We start from the raw sequence: 20,325 nt of genomic DNA, 5'->3' as shown, positions 1-20,325 counted from the left end.
CCCTGCACTGGAAGGCGAAGTCTTAACCACTGGACCACCACGGAAGTCCCCACTTCTAGATTCTTAATCTGAGAGGTAATCTAGTACAAATGTTCTTTGAGAAAACAATCTAATCATTGACAGGCAGAAAGCTAGAGAATGGGTAACTTGTGACTTGGGGGTCAGGAAAGGCCCCTCAAAGGAAGCAACCTTGAATAAGGTAGAATCTGAGTACAAAATGGCACTAAATGGGTGGGGGCCCCACTGGGTGGAGCCAGGCCCTACGCCTGCAGAGGGAGGTCTGCACCTCAGGGAGGCAGGAGGAAGTAGGCGTTAACCAAGGCAGACAGACGAGGGGATCTAAGGCTTGGAAATGTGATTCTGGTTACGTGTGGACTAAAGGGATGCCCAGAGGAGAAGCGGGTGAGCAGCTAGCTCTGCGCAGTAACCAGAATCAGAGAGGGCAGTGGCTCAGAACATGGTCAGCAGCAGAATGGGAAGAAGTGACTGGATTAGGGATGCATGCACATATTTACTATTTTTATATTTACAGCTATATACATATATGATACATATGTGTTAATGGATCATGTATTACTTTTTAAATGAGAAAGTGCCCATATATGTGATATAAGAAGATCTCTATTTTTCAATTAAAATGCAGTAAAACACAATGAACCAAAAAACTATGCATAAGATAATTTTTCTTTCATGATTCAGAAGACACTCTGGAATATCTTAATGTCTTGCTGCTGCTGCTAAGTCACTTCAGTTGTGTCCGACTCTCTGCGACCCCACAGACGGCAACCCACCAGGTTCCTCTGTCCCTGGGATTCTCCAGGCAAGAATACTGGAGTGAGCCGCTATGGAGAACAGTGTGGAGATTTCTTAAAAAACTGGAAATAGAACTGCCATATGACCCAGCAATACCACTCCTGGGCATACACACTGAGGAAACCAGATCTGAAAGAGTCACGTGCACCCCAATGTTCATCGCAGCACTGTTTATAATAGCCAGGACATGGAAGCAACCTAGATGCCCATCAGCAGATGAATGGATAAAGAAGCTGTGGTACATATACACCATGGAATATTACTCAGCCATTAAAAAGAGTTCATTTGAACCAGTTCTAATGAGATGGATGAAACTGGAGCCCATTATACAGAGTGAAGTAAGCCAGAAAGATAAAGAACATTACAGCATACTAACACATATATATGGAATTTAGAAAGATGGTAACGACAACCCTATATGCAAAACAGAAAAAGAGACACAGAAATACAGAACAGACTTTTGAACTCTGTGGGAGAAGGTGAGGGTAGGATGTTTCGAAAGAACAGCATGTATATTATCTATGGTGAAACAGGTCACCAGCCCAGGTGGGATGCATGAGACAAGTGCTCGGGCCTGGTGCACTGGGAAGACCCAGAGGAATCGGGTGGAGAGGGAGGGGGGAGGGGGGATCGGCATGGGGAATACGTGTAAATCTATGGCTGATTCATGTCAATGTATGACAAAACCCACTGAAAAAATAAATAAATAAATTATAAAAAAAAAAAAAAGAATACTGGAGTGGGTTGCCATTTCCTTCTCCAATGTCTTAGGATCATATTATCAATGTCAACTACCCTTGCAGTGCAGAAGAATAGGATTTCCAGTTTATTTAAAGCTACACAAACTATAATTTATTGTAATGGCTTATTTCAGAAAAAAGTAAAACAAAAAGTTATTTGCCAGAAGGGAAAAAAAAAACCTTACATTTCTACATTCTGGAATTTCATAATGAACTTTATCTTGCATGTTTGCTACAGCTGTGGTCATATTTTACATCCAAATTGTGATATGCATGCATTAAAGTTCAATGCCAAGTTAGCATGTAGCAGAGATCAGAGAATTAAGAATCACAACAATTCAGTCATGAGGGAAGAGCTTCCATGAGAAATGGAAGCCAAATTTATATTTTAGGCAAGAAGGAAGGTAAGAAGAGACTGAATGAGGGTTTGCTTTAGCAGAAGCTTAGAGTCTAGACCAATCTTAAATCATTAAAATATTCTGCCTAAATAAACCTTTAGAACTCAAAATAGTAGATTTTAAGTACTAAAAGAAGCCCAGGTATGAAATGACAGATCCTTTTTATACTCAGAAAGCTAAACAAAGAGAGGTGATAAAAACAATTCACATAGTTAATTTTATTATGATTTTCTCTATGTACTTCATTTTATTATTATTTTCAAGTCCAACTATTTATCTTGACAGATTAAAAAAAAAACAGTGAAGAGCATTTACTCTTTGGCTCATCATATTTTCAGCAATAACTTGACTTGTGTCTTACCTGGTTAGAAACACAGCAGAAAGAAGCAGCATACGTACAATGACTAACCCAGCCAAAGTGTGGAGAAGCTACATCACATCATCAGTTTGGGCCCCGTTTCAATCATGATCTGACTCTTCTAGCTCAGCCCTTTGATGGGACAAGACAAGGCCTCACCTTTGGAGTCAGAGCTCCTCCCCTTCACAAGCATGAAGCGCAAACTCTCCTGCCCGCAGCTCCAAGGTACACACACCTATGTGAGCACAGCCTGCGCACGACTCCTACCTCTCCCGGGTCAGCGTGAGTGAGCCTTGGGCCAGTCCTGCCACCTCCCCTGCTGCAGTGGGTCCATCTCCCCCGTCACCTGGGGCTGGTTTGGAGCAGCAGTCTTAGAGGAAGTGGCCTGGCAGCAGACACATGGTTGTATGTGTTTGCATAGCAAACCACTATTCTGATGATTTTATCAGATGATAACTGAAGTGAAGTGAAGTGAAAGTCACTCACTCATGTCCGACTCTTTGTGACCCCATGGACCATACAGTCCATGGAATTCTCCAGGCCAGAATACTTGAGTGGGTAGGCTTTCCCTCCTTCAGGGGATCTTCCCAACCCAGGGGTCGAACCCAGGTCTCCTGCATTGCAGGCAGATTCTTTACCAGCTGTGCCACAAGGAAAGCCCTAACTGTGAACAGGTATCCTCAAATTTAAGTTTTGACCCCAAAACATACAGCTTAGTTTTAATCTCATTCATTTCAGGAAGTCTAGCAGTTGCCATTTATTGGGCACCTTCTCAGGGTCAAACTCTGTACCAGATACTTCATAAATGAGATAAACATACACTGTCCTGTTTAGTCCTCACAACAGCCCAATATGCATTTATTTTAAAACTTGGTGAACTCTTTTTAAAAATAATTTCTTTATTGGCTGTGCTGGGTCTTCACGGGTATGTGGGCTTCTCATTGCAGTGGCTTCTCTTGTTGAAAGAAAAGTTATGACAAACCTAGACAGCATATTAAAAAGCAGAGACATCACTTTGTCAACAAAGGTCCATATGGTCAAAGCTACAGTTTTTCCAGTAGTCATGTATGGATGTGAGAGTTGGACCATAAAGCAGGCTCAGTGCCAAATAATTGACGCTTTTAAACTGTGGTACTGGAGAAAACTTTAGGGAGTCCCATGGACAGCAAGGAGACCAAACTAGTCAATTCTAAAGAAAATCAATCCTGAATATTCATTGGAAGGACTGATGCTGAGCCTGAAGCTCCAATATTTTGGCCACCTGATGTGAAGAACCAGCTCATTGGAACAGACCCTGATGCTGGGAAAGACTGAAGGCGGGAGGAGAAGGGGATGACAGAGGAAGAGATGGTTGGATGGCATCACCGACTCAATGGACATGAGTGTGAGCAAACTCCATGAGAGTTTCAGTGTCCAGGAGCAGACAGACCTCAAATACACTCACCTGGCCACTGAACTGATATTCCCTGAACTATGCAATCCTCTCAGGAAGTCCTCCAGGTTAGGGTAAGGATGCTCCCTCATCTGAGCTCTTTGATCCCTCTCAGGAAGTCCTCCCAAGTGAGGGTAAGGATGACTGCCCATCTGAGCTCTGTGATCCTTCTCAGGAAGTTCTCCCAGGTGAGTGTGGGGAATGCTCACCCACCCAGGAATACTCATACTTCCAAGAGAAGAGAAGTCCTCAGGGACTGCCACACGGGAAGTAGCAGACAAAGTGAGGCAGGGCTCCCACAGTCAGAGGAACCTTCACATAATCACGGCCTATCTCAAAACCATGCTGTCCATGAAGTGTCTGTAATCACCCCTCCCCCCCAAGTCCCCTCTTCCATCACAAAGGCAGTGATTCAGGTCCCTGTGCAGACCTCACCAAGTAGTCCACTTGGCTCTCCCTCACTGAAGGTGCAACCTAGGTGGCTGTCCCACTGTGACACTGAACCAGCCCCGATCACATGGAAACGTAGGATGTTCACCACCGCAGGGAACATGAGAGGTCACTGCATGAGAGGTCACTGCCACAGAGGCCTGGGGGCACTTCACCACTCAGTCAGTCTTCTTGCAGCAGACACCTGGCCCAGACAGCACCAACTCAACAGGTTTTCTGCCCGAGAATGTCCAAAACAGGGTTAATTGCCATGTTCCTTCACCAAATTATATGTCCTTTAAACATCTAATTTTAAGAGTCTGCTTTTGATTGTTATTCATTACACTTTAAAGAAAGATTCGTCCTGACGCGATCCGCTGGGTGTTCCCTCGGCAGCCTGTGTCTCCTCTATCAGAGCACCACCACTCTTGTAAGGTCTCTGCTGCTGAAATTCCATCTTGCTCTACTAGGCTGTAAGGCAGAAAACCGTCACTGCTGACTGCATTCACCCCTTGCTTCTAGGTCATGCGTTCGTGCTTCAGTCTTGTCTGACTCTTTGCAACCCTATGAACTGTAGCCTGTCACGTTCTCCTGTCCATAGGATTCTCCAAGCAAGAATACTGGAGTGGGTTGCCATGCCCTCCTCCAAGGGATCTTCCTGACCCAGGGATTGAACCCGCATCTCTTGTGTCTTTTGCATTGGCAGGTGGGTTATTACTACTAGGTGCCATCTGGGGAGCCCCAAGGCAAAGCCCTCATTTTCCCCTGGGACCACCACTCCCTACTCTCCACTGTCCTGCTAGAAAAGGGCTGACTCCCTCCACCTGGCTCAAGCCCGGCCAGTTGGAGCACTGTCTCACTTTGGCTACAGTGACGGGTTCAGGTTCCGGCACACAAATAAGTCCACATTAGTAAGAGTCAAACCCAACACTTTCATAGGCAAGAAGAGTCTCTCTTTTTCATCAGAGTGAGAACTAGGTTGCCGAGGACAACCATGATGAATGACCCTGCCTGCGAGGCCCACACACACAGAAGCAGACAGAGAGTCACCAGGCCCACTCCTCACACCTGACATCCCCTGATGTTCTCAGTTCCATGAGCCAGCACATTCCTTTCACTAACTCCTTAAGCCAATGAGAGTAAGTTTTCTGTGCCTGCAACCAAACATATCATGATCAATAAAAGCTATGCTCATTTTATTCACCCCTGTAACCACAGCATTCAGCATGGCAACTAGCACACAGAAGATGCCTAATATTTTTTCAAATGAACTGAATAAAAACTTAGAGTCAAAATATTTTACACAGGTATTTACACACACACACACATATATATATATATAATGTCTTTTTTTCTTCTTTTTTTTCCAGCCATGTTGCTGTGGTTTGCAGGATCTCAGTTCCCCAACCAGGGATTGATCCTGGGCCCTGACAGTGAAAGCCCAGGATCCGAACCACTAAGCTATGCTACACGGGTATTTTTAGCTTTTAAAATTTCAACAGTAAAACAGTTACCACAACTCAACTTTCACTAGGAAAAAATATGAAAAGCTGATTTTCCAGACATAATCTATACTGGAAAAGAAGACCTCCATTTATAGTAATGATTATAAGCCCATGGAGCTTAAATGAATTTTATGTTACACAAAAGTCTTGGCATTTCCTTCCAGATTAAGCTAAATCTATGATAACCACTGTTATGTGGCAACATGAACTGCTTTGTACTTTTGATCGTTACAAAAGGGACATGGGCTACCTCAAGAGAACATCTGGCTCTGGGTCATGTCTTTGAAAATTTAATTGGCTTTTTTCCCACATAAGAGAAATAAGATAGCTACTCAACAATAGGGCCAAATGTTCTTAATAAATGTCACACCAGTGAGAATGGATTTTCTTTTTAATAATTAAATTTCCATTCTTAAGACATGAAGGAAATCCCATTATACAAGTGAAACAGCAGAACATAAGCTGGGGGGCAGGGGGAACTAATATTGAATGTGCTTTCAGTATAAATTCATTACCACATTTTGCATTGTTTTTCAAGGCACTGGGATGGATCTGCAAGGATTAGGCAACACTTCCATCCTTTCTGCACCCAACAATGAATTTTCATGATCTCTGGTCATAGCTATGAAAGGGTACAACCTAGGACCCTAAAACAAAGGCAGAGTAATGGGTCTATATGAAAATAAATCTGAAACGTTAAGGCCTATAAGCCCCTAGAATTGAATGCCCTTCTAAAACTAAGCCACGCCAAGAAGAAACACACGATCTTTAATTTTTGAGTGCTAAAGTCAAGTCCCTGTTCCCATGCAGCTTACACTCAAACAGAAATGACAAAATGTCAAATACCAATCAACTTATCAGACCAATACTCTTTTACTTAATTCTTATTTCTCTGGCTCTTTTTTAAAAAGATACTTGTTTATTTATTTGGTTGCATCCAGTCTTTAGTTGGGGCATGAGGGATCTTTAGTTGCACTGCCCAGGCTTCTCTCCAGTTGGGGCCCGTGGGCTCCAGAGACCGCAGGCTCAGAGGATGGGGTGTGGGCTCAGCTGCCCCTTGGCATGTGGGATCCCAGCTCCCCAACCAGGGACTGAACCCATGTCCCCTGCATTGGAAGGTGGATTTCTAATCACTAGACCACCAGGGAAGTCCCTGAGCAATACTCTTAAAACTAAGAATGTTAAAAAAGAAAATTTTAGAAGGAAGTGAATAATTAAAAAAAGAATATAAAGGACTCAAAAGTGCTTACGGTTTTGGGGACTAGATTACAAGTAGGAACTAAAAGACGCTAGAAGAATTTAGAACCTGGAGTTGGGAAAGTTCTTAGAGACTACCTGATTTTCAGATAAAGAAAACTAGAAATCAGAAAGTACTGGCCGCCAGTCACACCTGAGTGACCATAAGCCAGAAGAGAACCCAGGGCCCCTCTCGCTGCACCATCCATCAGGGATCACAGAGGGCTTTCAGACCCCAGGCCTCAGCATCTACTCACTGCTGCTCCCGGGCCCGGTTTTCCTTCTTCACTGGAAGGAAAGGAATCACTACAGCATTATTTTCATCAATTTGGTAGCAGAGGGAAGCTGCCCTCTCCAGCCTCTGGACTGCGGAGGGGGCCTCTCACACAAATCTCTACCAAGAAAGGGCCGTGAGGACTGATTTCTGCATGCACACACCGCCCCCCCCACAAATGTACAGGTGATCATACCCTAAGCCTCTCCTCGGGGCGGGGGGGGGGGGGGCGGGGCGCGGTGTATCACAAAGGATGGCTAAGAAATATCACGGCCGTAACTGCTCTCCAGGTAACCTTGCCCTGTGCTAAGACAGACAGAGCTCTAAGACGTCAAGGAGACTTGGCAAGACACCCTATGAAATCAGGAAGAAACCACCTTCAACAAAAGGACCCACTTAACAGACAAGAATCTCAGAAAGAGTAGATTGGTCTTAGGAACTAACTCAAAACATAGGAAGAACACAAAGAGTTTTTGAAAAGAAGTGACAGTCTCAATTCTGTCACTGACTGAAATTCTAACTTATCCCGAATGGTTTGCTCTGTTCTTTAGCTTATCTATTTGTAGAAGGAGTTCAAAACCCAACTGCCTGTGAAGTCTGAGTTCATAATTACCATTCGTCCTGCTGCAAGGAAGCCATGGATGACAGAGAGCACAGCAAGGGCAAAGTATGTGCTGACTGCTTCTGTAATAGCAGTACTCTGGGATGGGTCTTCCTGAACCTGAAGAAAACATGGGTGAACTTCTCTACAACCAAGGTATATAAAAAGCCTTTCTAACTACTGACTCAAAAATTCAGATGCAATAAAAGACTGATAAATTCGACCAGATAACATTTTCTAAAACTTCTGTATGACAAAAAATATAATAAGAAAAGTTAAAAAGATCAATAACAAACTGGGCAAAATATTTGCAATATATATTACAAATAAAAGACTAATATCCCCAGTACACAAAGACCTTTTAAAATTTAAAGACAGCAGAGTGATCAAAAATCCTATAGAAACATGGACACTGACTAGACAACTATAAGACATAAAAATGGCCTATAGATATTTATACAGATGTTCTGACTTCACTCATAATAAAGGATATCAGATCAAAACTACACTGAGTTACCACTTCTCCCCTAGCAGATTAGCACAAGTTTTAACGAAGCTGTGGGAGAAAGGGGTCTTTTCCTACATTGCTGCTGGGAATGCAAAACGGTTCAACCACCACAGGACGGAGAATGGCAACATCTAACGAATTGTGTTTTCACACTTCAAAGCGGCAATCCCACTTCTGAGGACTTATCCTGAAGACACACCTCCAACAATATGAAAATACACATGCACAAGTTATTTACTGCAGCATTAGTTACAATTACAAACTACAGAAAACTCTCTGAACACTCAAACTTGGACACCGTTCAAATAAACTCTGGTACACAGACACAATGGAGCACCGTTGGGACAGTCTGCACGAACTGACATGGAGCCGCTTCTAGATGCTGGTAAGCAGAAAAGCAAAGGTACAAAAGAGCACATATACACACCTAACGCTAATAGAATGTTGCCAATCGTATCTCAATAAAACAGAGGGAAAAAAAGGAATATATAATATGCTCTTGTCACAGAAAGCAGAGACAATAAGGAAACATTATAAATATATATAGACACACATACACACAAGGTTATTTTTAGGTAAGGTAAGAGAAAAACAAAGTAAAAAAGAATGAAGTATCTGCAAGTCAGATGGAGGGAGTGGACAGGATAAGGGAAGGAGTGCAGTTCTCTGGGCAGACGTCCTCATGTGGTTTTCATGTTTGAATGCATATTAATATTCTACACATTCAAAACATAAAATCAGTAAGAAGGGAAAGAGGAAACATTCCAAAAACCAAAGTAAAATTGAAACAAACCCACCTGTGCTTCAAATAAATTACCCACACTGAAGAAGAGCCCAAGGGAATTAATCCAAGCAATTAAGAACATTCATGCATTGGAGAAGGAAATGGCAACCCACTCCAATGTTCTTGCCTGGAGAATCCCAGGGACAGGGGAGCCTGGTGGGCTGCCGTCTATGGGGTCGCACAGAGTCGGACACGACTGAAGCGATTTAGCAGCAGCAGCAGCATACTTCAGTATGCACACCGGGTGTGGGAGGTGGGGGCTTCAACAATCACCATAAAAAATGGCTCAAGCAAGGAACATTAATGGATGAGAAATCTATGGAGAAAATTCTGATAAAGAACAGGCTATTTGCATGGTTTTAAAGATCCTCCCATAAAACACTTGTCAAATGTAAGGGAAAAACACACACAGTAAGAGAAGCTGGACAACACTTTGGCCAGGTGAGCAAAATTAACATCAGCAATGAGGGGCAGACAGATACCAGTTACCATGAGCCTTCACCAGTAGCACCTATAAGTTATTCAGCTACGGACAATTAACATGAATTTTAAAACCCCAAATGCGGAAAGAGGGGAAAGGGTATTCTTCTAAAATGTCAATGACATGGAAAAAAGAAAAACTCAAGAAGTGTTTCAGATTAAAGAGGTCTAGACATACATAATGGGGGCTCCTCTGGTGGCTCAGAGAGTAAGGAATCTGCCTGCAATGTGGGTTTGATCCAATCTGTGAGCCCAAACTAGATTCTGTACTAGAGAAAAATTCTGACGAAAGGGGAACAGAAACAATATATGAACACACTGAAATCAATGTTAAATCTCCTGAAAGTGGTAACTGTACTACTGTGGTTATGTGAGAGAATGTCCTTATTCTTAGGATTTATACACTGAAATATATCAGGGTAGAAGATCAAGAAATATGTTCTCAAACAGTTTGAGAGGGGAAATACACAAACACACACAGCACACAAGCAAGCACAAGTTAACAACAAGTCAAACTGAGGAAAGACTGAGTTTAACTTTCTTGCAACTTGTATGTATGTTTGAAATTATTTCCAAATAAAAAGGTTTTAAAATGTCTTTTATCCATGGTTCTAAGTCATACATTAATAAGCTCTCCGGGGCAGACATGCAGCCCTGCCACAGTTACCATCCAAAACAACACAGCTCAATATGGTAGCCACTAGCCACATGTGGCAACTGAGCACTTGAGATGTGGCTAATTCAAATTGAGAAGTGCCAAATGTCAAAGACGTAATATGAAAAAGAAGATAAATTATCCCATTAATAGTTTTTATATTGATAACATATTGAAATGATATTTTAGACATGCTGATAAAGGACAGAAATGGTAGGGAACTAACAGAAGCAAAAGATACTAAGAAGAGGTGGCCAGAATACACAGAAGAACTGTACAAAAAAGATATTCATGACTCAGATAATCATGATGGTGTGATCACTCACCTAGAGCCAGACATCCTGGAATGTGAAGTCAAGTGGGCCTTAGGAAGCATCGCTACGAACAAAGCTAGTGGAGGTGATGGAATTCCAGTTGAGCTATTTCAAATCCTAAAAGATGATGCTGTGAAAGTGCTGCACTCAATATGCCAGCAAATTTGGAAAAGTCAGCAGTGGCCACAGGACTGGAAAAGGTCAGTTTTCATTCCAATCCCAAAGAAAGGCAACGCCAAAGAATGCTCAAATGACCACACAATTGCACTCATCTCACATGCTAGTAAAGTAATGCTCAAAATTCTCCAAGCCAGGCTTCAGCAATACACGAACCATGAACTTCCAGATGTTCAAGCTGGTTTTAGAAAAGGCAGAGGAACCAGAGATCAAATTGCCAACATCCACTGGATCATCGAAAAAGCAAGAGAGTTCCAGAAAAACATCTATTTCTGCTTTACTGACTATGCCAAAGCCTTTCTCTGTGTGGATCACAATAAACTGGAAAATTCTGAAAGAGATGGTAATACCAGACCACCTGACCTGCCTCTTGAGAAACCTGTATGCAGGTCAGGAAGCAACAGTTAGAACTGGACATGGAACAACAGACTGGTTCCAAATAGTAAAAGGAGTACTTCAAGGCTGTATATTGTCACCCTGCTTATTTAACTTGTATGCAGAGTACATCATGAGAAATGCTGGGCTGGAGGAAGCACAAGCTGGAATCAAGATTGCCAGGAGAAATATCAATAACCTCAGATATGCAGATGACACCACCCTTATGGCAGAAAGTGAAGAACTAAAGAGCCTCTTGATGAAAGTGAAAGAGGAGAGTGAAAAAGTTGGCTTAAAGCTCAACATTCAGAAAACTAAGATCATGGCATCTGGTCCCATCACTTCATGGGAAATAGATGGGGAAATAGTGGCTGACTATTTTTCTGGGCTCCAAAATCACTGCAGATGGTGATTGCAGCCATGAAATTAAAAGACGCTTACTCCTTGGAAGGAAAGTCATGTCCAACCTAGACAGCATATTAAAAAGCAGAGACATTACTTTGTCAACAAAGGTCTGTCTAGTCAAGGCTGGTCATGTATGGATATGAGAGTTGGACTATAAAGAAGACTGAGCGTAGAAGAATTGATGCTTTTGAACTGTGGTGTTGGAGAAAACTCTTGAGAGTCCCTTGGACTGAAAGGAGATCCAACCAGTCCATCCTAAAGGAGATCAGTCCTGGGTGTTCATTGGTAGGATTGATGTTGAAGCTGAAACTCCAATACTTTGGCCACCTGATGCGAAGAGCTGACTCATCTGAAAAGACCGTGATGCTGGGAAAGATTGAAGGTAGGAGGAGAAGGGGACAACAGAGGATGAGATGGTTGGATGGCATCACCAACTCAATGGACATGGGTTTGGGTGGACTCTGGGAGTTGGTGATGGACAGGGAGGCCTGGTGTGCTGCTGTTTATGGGGTTGCAAAGAGTCGGACACGACTGAGCAACTGAATTGAACACATAAAATATATTATTAAAATTAATTTCACTTTTTTTTTACTTTATACTGTAGCTACTAGGAAATTTCAAATTATGCATGTGCCTCAGGTTATATTTCTCTTATAGTACTGATCTAATATATAATACATTTTTTTAATTTTAAAGAGGTATTGATCTCCTAAACAAGTATTTGTTATCTGAGAAAAAAGTCAATTAACATTACAGATTCTGACTTCCCTAAGGTGATTTTGATCTTGGAAATAAAGTAGATAATTAGGTTTTTTTAAGTTTAATTAAGGAAAAAGAAATATTTAAGGCCTTGGAAAGAAGGAAGAGCTCTTTGGTCATGTTGCTTAAGTAATTCTCTAATTAGCCACAAATCCCATCTGTAGTAAATTTCCTGAAGGGGGGGAAAATAAAATCCAAAAATCGTAAAAATATCAAGAGAATGGCAAGACAATAGAAAGGCTTTTACACTTCTGTTTTCTAACTCTGTATGAATAAAATCAATCTCCCAAGTCCTAAAAGTTAACTTATAGTATGTTATAAACAGGGGTTTCACTGGTGGCTCATCAGTAAAGCAACCACCTGCAATGTAAGACATGCAGGTTCGATCCCTGGGTCAGGAAAATCCTCTGAAGAAGGAAATGGCAACCCACTCCAGTATTTTTGCCTGGGAAATCCCATGGAGAGAGGAGCCTGGCGGGCTACAATCCATGGAGTCCCAAAAGTGGACATAACTTAGCAACTAAACCACCACTGAATAAACAAAACCTTTAAACATTTACTTCTGATACTAAGAAATTTACAAAATAAACTTTACTGACAACAATGTTATTTTCAAGGTTATTTATTTTTCTATTTTAACCTTCTGATTAACAAACTCTTAACTCTAAAGGTATAAGAAGGAAATAAAGAGAAGCACTGAGCTAAGACAGACAAAATTTGCTTTTGCTTGAAACACTGTTTTAGGGATTATACAGAGGGAGGAGAAAGGAAGGACATGAGTTTAGACAGAATTAATTCAAGAAAACTGAAGGTCCCGGGGACAGAGACAGTTTCTTTCCTCTGTATTTTATTTAACCAAATCTAACTAGGGCAAGCGGAAAAAACAAGTGTCAGTAAGAATCCTACACAAAAGCAACAGTTAGGAAGAGAAACCAAATGTAGGTTGCCAGGAGGTTGATAAAAATCCCCAGCAGTACAGTCTTGAGCAACATGCATAGGTGGATTTGTTTTGGAAGTTTGCAGTCAAGCATGTGGATGGAGCCGGCTTCCCAGGTGGCTCAGCGGTAGAGAATCTGCCTGCCAATGCAGGAGTTGCAGGAAACGAGGGTTCTATCTCTGGGTCGGGAAGATCCCTTGGAGAAGGAAATGGCAACCCACTCTAGTATGCTTTCCTAGAGGAAGAATTCCTGAAGGAAATCCCGTGGACAAGAGGAGCCTGGTGGGCTACAGTCTGTGGGAAACAGAGAGTCGGAGACGACTGAGCACACATGGATGGAGCCAATTAGAAACAAACGCACAGTACAGGTTTCCAGGCTCTCTTTCCTGACCTGCACCCTCCCCACCCACCCCAGGCCACATCCCAGAGAGATGACTTTGATCAGCACTAGACAAAAATCTCCTACAGAAAGTGATACTTGCTGCCAGGGCACATGGATCCATTCCTGCGTTGTCCCATGGACTCGGACAGCAGCCAATAGGATGGGCGAGCTCTGCTTGAGACAAAGTCAAGGATGCCTTACAGATATGGAACCTCACACAGATGAGGTGCCCAGAGTCCCAGAATCCCACACCTATAATAAAACTGTTGGCACAAGCTCGGCCTCCCCTACCCCTCAGCTGGGGTACCTCCCATCCTGTTCCTAACCCCTCAACCTGCCCCCACTTCACATTCCATTCCCATATTCTACAATCGTGAGGCCAACTCACGCAATCTCAGCAAAGAAGCTGTGGCTCCCACTGTTCCAGCTTCAGAAGGAGATGCAGATGGGTAAGACATCTGAGGATGAGCGCTAACAATATTAAACAAGAACTGAGACTAGAGCTCTCTTACATGCACTGTCTGCGGGTCACATCTATTGGTCACCACCACCCGTTCAGGTGACAGGCGGTGTGTTCCCTTGGAGACCATAAAACACAGCACACAGAAAGTACGCACTTGTCCCAAACCACGCAGAAAGGGGTTCAGCTTAAACCCAAGCTGTCTGGCTCGAGAATCCATAGGTTCAGCTACTAATAAATCATGAACACAGATTCCCAAGAGTTAAAGAAATATTTCTTTCCCAGACTTCAAAAATAATCTCATTCTTGTTCACTCTCACTTTGACATGATAAAGCTTGCAGCTGCTTCCCTAGGAGGCTGTTACCAAAAAAATTAGTCTTGTGCCCATATCCCTTTCTCATCCTCTTCAGCAAATATACACTCAAAGGATAGTTTCCCATGTGTCTACAGTACTTTCAGGCATGATCACTTATTCCTATTAAGAGAAAAAAAAATAGACCAAATTGCTAAAGGAAAAAATGAGCAATGCCATTATTTTGACAAATTCTATTTTCTTAATAAAATATAATTATATTATATTCTGGGTTTTGTCTAGGGAAAATAAATCTGCATCTTATGTCTTTAAGATCCTTTAAAAAAATGTCAAAATAAAAATGATCCTAATCCATTTCTTAGAAATCATCTTAAAACAAGGAGCATGAAAACCCACACAGAAGCCCAGACCACAGCCCAGGAAGACAGAAAGTGGAGGAGGGTGGCAACTGGCTTCACAGAACAGAGTGTCTGCAGAGAGGGCCCAGGAGAAAGAAGCCTGGGGAGGCTCAGACACCGCGAGCAGAGGGGAGCCGGCGGGGCGGACACCAAAGGGCTCGGGTGAGCAGCCGCGCAGCCAGACGCTGCTCCCCTCCTCAGGGTCAGCAGAGATGTCCCCAGGCACTTCTCGTCTGCTATGTTGGAACCTGAAGGCAGAGTGAACCACAGAAACCAGTCTTGAAACCACTGAGCATGGAGAAGACAATAAGGACTAAAAACAAGGGTCATTTTCTGGTAGGCTAAGAGTGTGGGGTCTGAAGCGCTCTGGCTCAGTCTCAGCTCCGTCACTCAGCACAGGTGCGTCGTCTCAGGTAAGCTGCTCGAGGACCCTGCACCTCGGTCTCCTCATCTGGAAGATGATGATAATAGCAGGCTCAAAGTCCCAGAGCTGCTGCCAGGATGAAATGGTGCCGGCACACAGCACACACTCAATAAATACCAGATCTTCTTAGTATCTATGTCATGCAATATTTTTAGGAAAGACAAAAGATAACTAAAGTACACTGGATACAAATTCTTTAGAATGGTTTAACAATACTTGAGAAACCAAACATACCCTGTTAAGCACAGCCCTCCACAATGGCTTAACAACAGAGTTTAAGTCAAAGATCTGTGAGAAGGCTTGTCCAGCACGATGGCAAAGAAGAGAGGAAGGCATGGCTTAGACATCACATGGACGTCGAAGACACTATGAAGCCTTGCTGACAAATGGGAACAAGGAAAGGAAGGGCAGGGAGGCGCTGTGCTGGACATGTGACTCCCTGGCTGGCCGTGGGGCCATCTCCTGAGATGGAGAAGACAGATGGTGAGATAGGTTTGGCGGCTGATGGGGCAGTGGAGAAAGAGGCTCTCAGAGAGGACTTAGTGTTTGAAAAGCAGGATGACTGATGTCCAATTCTGTATCTCAGACAACAAACTAAAGAACAGAATCTGGAACTTCTCAGAAGGAGATGCAGGTAGAAGACATAAATTTGAGAATCGTCAGCATACAGGTACATCTTGCACGTGCCAACCTGGAGAGATGATCTAGAATCAGGGGCATGCCTGGGGCCCTCCAACACTGAAAGACAAGGCAAGAAAAGGCAGAGCCAGCAAAGAAGGGTAGAAAGCAGAGACCAAAAAGGTAAAAGGAAGATCAGGAGAGCCTGGAGTCCTGGGAAGCTTCCAACACAGCGGGGACAATAAAGTGGCCTACAGGTTCAGCAACGTGGCATCACTAGGAACATGACCATCTCAGTGGAGTGGTGGGGAACGACGCCCCACTGAAGCGGGCTGACAAGTTAGAGGAAATTAAAATGAATGAATGATATTTGAAATAGTGGGAGGTAAGGAAATTAAGACCACGAGAACAGACCATCGTCAGTAAATTTTACCAACCCACACAAGCAGGTAACTGTAATAAAGCCTTCCCAGCGCAAGCACAGAGGTCTGTTCGGTGTACAGCGAAGAGCCTGGGGTGCGGAGTCAGGCGTGCGGAGGGCAGAGGGTCAAAAGAAGCTTCTCGGAGAAAAAGTAACCAAATCCGACAACCCAGGAAACACTGTCACAGTGGATGTATTCCTATGGAAACTAATCCCACCAAGCATGCACAAATGTCTGTCCGCTCTCAAGTGAAGAAAATCTCATTAAAGAATTAAGTGACTAACTTGCATGACATCAATAATAACTGTAAGAAATTGTTTTCCTGGAAAAAAACATGCCCAAGTGTTTCAGTTGTGAAATCAGCCGACAACTAGATCTGACGTCTGCAGTCTTGTTATCCCATGGCCAGAAAGAAGAGTAAAATCCTGCCACAGCCCTTCACTAGAGTCTTCAGGGTGTGTGTATGTGAGGGCAGGCACAAGGGGACTTTGTGCCTTGTGTGGAAGGGCAGTGAAGGTAAGGGAAATGAGCAATGGACAGAGATGACCGAAATGTCATCCTTCCTGAAAAGGAAAAAAGACAGAAGTCTTTGGAGGTTGCCTTTCATGATTCCCTTAAAGAAAAATACAGGTCCATAATTATTTACTCAAAATGACTGAGTAAATCACTCCAGTACTCAGCTGCAGTGAGTAATCCTTGCAGCTTAGGTAGGTTTTAAAATTCAGAGTTTTTGAAATTTCAGATTGAAATTTTAGATGCTGAAAACAGCAGACACCATCAATATATGACAACCCCAGCAGGGTCTGGGTAGCACCTATAATAAAATATAAATATTTCTGCAGCTGACGTGATGGGGTGATGACAATAAAAAGCCTCACATCAGTTCAGGTCTTGCCTGAAAGATCTGTTCCTTTTCAGAGCCCTGAGACTTCACAACTGTGGATTAAGGACTGAGAACTCACGTGTAACACAAGTTTTAAGAAAATAAAGATATGTTGAAGGAGAGTGGCAGAGCTCTGGGGTCCAATTCCAGCTGTCCTCCATACGAGCTGTATGAACCAAGGCAAGGCAGTTAACATCTGTAAACCTTAGCTTTCTGACCTGTAAAATGGGAATGATAAATCTACCCCTCGTCTGCTGTGGACATCCATGAGGTACTTGGGTTGGACGGCAGCTGGAACCAGGTCTGGCCCTGGGCAGCCTGCCCGTGGCCTCTCCAGTCTTAGTACTGGGAGTCTCACACGCTGGGAAACCAGGATGGCTGGGCACCCTACTCGGCAGGTGCCCAATAAATAGGAACTATTCTAATATCAGGAACAGAAAGTAGCACAGGGAACTATACTCAGTATCTTTTTTTTCCCCACATATATTCCAAGATATATTCAGTATTTTATAATATATCATAATGGAAAATAAATGAAAAAGTGTTATATGTATGGATAACTGAACCACTGTGTTGTACACTAGAAACTAATACAATATTAGAAATCAATGGTACTTCAATTTAAAAAAAATAGAAATGAAAAATAAAATTACAAAATAGAAAAGTCACATGAAATAGTTTCAGTGGTGAAATATGCATACCACTGGGAATTATTATCACCTCTCTTATGGGAGACAGAATTCTAAAGCAGCAGGCCCTGGTGTGTACACCCCAGACGATACCCTCACACGGAGATGAGCCTCTCCAGAGGTGCAAAGTGAGACTCGGAGTACAGCAGACGCTCTCCACCCGTGTGGTGGCCATGCTGTGGAGAGGGCCACAAGGCAGGAGCCTGGGCAGCTCTCAGGGCTGAGGGTCTCAGTCCTACAACTGCAGGGAACTGATTTCTGTCAACAGAAATGAACGAGTCTGAGGGCTACCCCAGCCTCAGAAAAGCTCACAGTCCTTACTGCCATCCTGCTTCCCACCCTTGAGACCCCCACACAGAGGACCCAGCCAGCACTGCAGACCTACAGACTGTCAGATTAGAAGTGGGTGCTGGGAGCTACTAAGTCCATGGTAATCTGTTATGCAGAATCTAAAATACGTCTCCTAAGAGAGAATCCAGTTCAAAATTACAGGGGTGTGTGTGTGTGTGTGTGAAGAACACAAATATCTATAAACAGAAATTCCTTGCATAAAATCACCTTTTTAATATGAAAAATTCAAATCCAAATTAAGTTTCTTACACAACTGAAACTTTCCATACATTGACTATAGCGGTATCAAATGGCACAATCACTTTGGAAAATCGTTCCGGGCAATTCCTACTAAACCTAAACGCATGCCCATCCTACGACCCAGAAACCCATCAAGAGTGCAGAGATCATGGCTATACTACCCAAAGCAATCTATAGATTCAACGCAATCCCTATCAAGCTACCAATGGTATTTTTCACAGAACTAGAACAAATAATTTCACAATTTGTATGGAAATACAAAAAACCTCGAATAACCAAAGTAATCTTGAGAAAGAAGAATGGAACTGGAGGAATCAACCTGCCTGACTTCAGACTATACTACAAAGCCACAGTCATCAAGGCAGTATGGTACTGGCACAAAGATAGAAATATAGATCAATGGAACAGAATAGAAAGCCCAGAGATAAATCCACGAACCTATGGACACCTTATCTTTGACAAAGGAGGCAAGGATATACAATGGAGAAAAGACAATCTCTTTAACAAGTGATGCTGGGGAAACTGGTCAACCACTTGTAAAAGAATGAAACTAGCCATCTGTATGTCTTCTTTGGAGAAATGTCTGTTTAGTTCTTTGGCCCATTTTTTGATTGGGTCATTTATTTTTCTGGAATTGAGCTGCAGGAGTTGCTTGTATATTTTTGAGATTAATCCTTTGTCTGTTGCTTCATTTGCTATTATTTTCTCCCAATCTGAGGGCTGTCTTTTCACCTTGCTTATAGTTTCCTTTGTAGTGCAAAAGCTTTTAAGTTTCATTAGGTCCCATTTGTTTAGTTTTGCTTTTATTTCCAATATTCTGGGAGGTGGGTCATAGAGGATCTTGCTGTGAATTATGTCGGAGAGTGTTTTGCCTATGTTCTCCTCTAGGAGTTTTATAGTTTCTGGTCTTACATTTAGATCTTTAATCCATTTTGAGTTTATTTTTGTGTATGGTGTTAGAAAGTGTTCTAGTTTCATTCTTTTACAAGTGGTTGACCAGTTTTCCCAGCACCACTTGTTAAAGAGGTTGTCTTTTTTCCATTGTATATCCTTGCCTCCTTTGTCAAAGATAAGGTGTCCATAGGTTCGTGGAAGGAATCGGGTGGAGAGGGAGGTGGGAGGGGGGATCGGGATTGGGAATACATGTAAATCCATGGCTGATTCATATCAATGTATGACAAAACCCACTGGAAAAAAAAATAAATAAAATTTAAAAAAAAATAAATAAAATTAAATTAAATACAAAAAAAAAAAAGAATGAAACTAGAGTGCAGAGATCCACAAGAAGGCACACACATGAGTGTTAAAGGCACGTTTCAACAAAACGGCCAGAAATTGGAAGCATTCCAAATGCCCACCAGCAGAATGAACAGACAGTGGTGTCCTCCTCTGGGGGAGACTGAAGAGCAGACCAAGAGCGCACTCGTGGCACACAGCAGGGACGTACCTCAGACACCGTGCTGAGTGAGAAGCCAGACGCAGAATCACATGAATGATTCAACTCACAGCAAGTTCAAGCACAGGCTCAACTGGTCTGTGATGACAGAAGCGAGAGTCTCAGCCACCTCACAGTGGCGTGCAGAGACTGGGAAGGGGTCCTGGGAATGCTCTGCACCCCAATCTGGGTGATGGTTACACTTCAGACTGCACACGTAAATAATCACCAAGATGTACACTTAAGGTTAATGCACTTTTACTGCATGCTACCCTTCAAAAATATTCTTCCCCTTCAGAACTGTCCAAAACCACCTAATGACAATATAAGGTGGATTCCTCATAAGAAACTAGTGGACAAGGCAGCATGAATATGGTTAACAGGCTATATGTAAGTACACTTCTTTTAAACACATTGCTCACTAAATGCTGGTAGAAGGAATTTCAAAGATAATGACCAAATTTATGTTATCAGAAGCCCAAAGGAATCTATACACAGGTATACATAGCATAATGTCCTCAATATACTA

General features: G+C 42.7%; 1 protein-coding gene across 2 annotated transcripts in view; it reads right to left on the bottom strand.

Moving 5' to 3' along the window:
* TULP4 (TUB like protein 4) overlaps positions 1-20,325 on the bottom strand; it is a 194,625-nt gene that overhangs the window by 118,500 nt on the left and 55,800 nt on the right. The window lies entirely within an intron of this gene.

Source organism: Cervus elaphus, chromosome 26, assembly GCF_910594005.1.
Source record: "Cervus elaphus chromosome 26, mCerEla1.1, whole genome shotgun sequence".
NCBI lineage: Eukaryota > Metazoa > Chordata > Mammalia > Artiodactyla > Cervidae > Cervus > Cervus elaphus.
The sequence above is the reverse complement of the archived record's forward strand: the minus strand, read 5'-3'. Positions and strand labels throughout refer to the sequence as shown.